A 1,647-nucleotide genomic window follows, 5' to 3' on the forward strand; every position below is an offset into this window, starting at 1 on the left:
TTGCTGCTCCTCCGCTTCGCTCTCAAACGATGTTGGGCCTGAGCGATGACCGGATAGTGATGACGGGATTATCCACCAATAGCGCAAAATCCTATAAGGACCTTCCCCCTGCCAAACCCCCGTACCCCCCCACTCACGGGCTCACCATGCAACCAATCAGCAGTCGCCACGCGTCCCATGCCCCATGTTTTGAATTTGGCCAGCATGCCCAGCCCCCCCGCTGTCCAGGTTTAGTTTTTACAGGTATGCACGGTCCAAATCCCCTCGATAAGCCCCAATCTAGTTCCCTGCCATTGATCCCCTTACCCCCCCTCCTTAAATGCTATGTGTTATATAGTCCTGAGGAAGTGCGACGATGCATCACGTCTCTTATAAAGAAGACAAATAGGCCTACAAAGACTTCAAAAAATAAAGAGCTAGTGAGAGGGCAGCCAAGCAAGGGATCATGGGGAAGGGGAAGAAGGAGGTGCTGCTGGGTTTGCATGAAAGTGCCGCCCACAATGGGCAAGTGCAGGCATGGGAGGCTGATCTCAAGGCCCTTGAGACGCTCAAGGCAGACTACAAAGACGAGCTTCGCAGAGTCCGCTCCGAGGCCTACCAAGTCGCCACTATGTACGCAGTGTTCCAAGGCGTCATCCTCACTGCCATCTCCTAGAGAACCCTGCTAACCTGCTCCCTCTCCTGGAGCCCCGCCTCCATCTCTATCTCCGCCTCCGTCGCCGCATTTCTTGTCATCGCCGACAAACTCAAGAGCATTGGCGAGGTGGAGGAGGACATTAGAGCAACCGGTTTGAGCATGTCCGCCCTCCAGCGCGTCAACGAGGAGGGCTGTGAGCTCGACCTTGACACTGTGCTTCCCGAGGTGGAGTGCCAAAGGTTCGAGTGCGCTGGCTACCTCTTCATCCTCTCCCACGACGTCGGCCTGTGTGCTTTGCTTTTCCTTGTCGTCTTTTCCTTCGTTGTCTCTTGCTTTTCCATCATCACCATTGCTCTCGCTGTGATTAAAAACGTACGCACCTCACGTACGCAGGGGGCTGGATCATAAGCATCAAAACATGATTCCTGTATGCCTGTCACCATTCAACCCGTTCTCAGTCTAGGATGCTGCCATGCCGGTCCCTCCTAATTATTATAGCCTGCGCTAGTCTCTCAGCCTCTGGTGGTTTCTCAAACTCATCGTGACCATCATCCTCATTGAGAATAGTCCTCGCATTGTCATCCAAAGGTGACACTTCAGCATTGCTGCAGCTCTCTTCGCACCTTCTCAAATGACATCCTTGCTCCCATTCATGCAAATTTTGCCTCTTCTGCTCATGTATGCCCTTCATTGTGTGTGTGCGTGTGTGTGTGTGTGTGTGTGTGTGTGTGTGTGTGTGTGTGTGGGTGGAGAGAGAGAGAGAGAGAGAACCGTCACCTTGCGGCATCCTCCGGAACCTCTACAGGCACAACCATGCATCACTTAAAATACTTTGAATGATACGTTGTGAGCAGGATGGAAACACACAGAACGCCTCTATAACAACCCGACAAACACTCTTGGGAAGATACACACACACTATGGGGCACCACTCGGCTTACACAATCCACCTGGTCGAGACAGGGAACACACCGATGGAGTGAGAGGAGAGAGACTATCCACTTGCCCAC

At 52.8% G+C, this 1,647-nt stretch overlaps 1 pseudogene; it reads right to left on the reverse strand.

Annotated features, from left to right (window-relative positions):
- Window positions 1-322: 322 nt before the first annotated feature.
- Window positions 323-1,080, reverse strand: LOC147442317 (uncharacterized; annotated as a pseudogene).
- Between the last annotated feature and the right edge of the window lie 567 nt (window positions 1,081-1,647).

The sequence above is a fragment of the Adiantum capillus-veneris genome, chromosome 14 (assembly GCF_014529385.1).
Source record: "Adiantum capillus-veneris isolate H3 chromosome 14, ASM1452938v2, whole genome shotgun sequence".
Taxonomy (NCBI): domain Eukaryota; kingdom Viridiplantae; phylum Streptophyta; class Polypodiopsida; order Polypodiales; family Pteridaceae; genus Adiantum; species Adiantum capillus-veneris.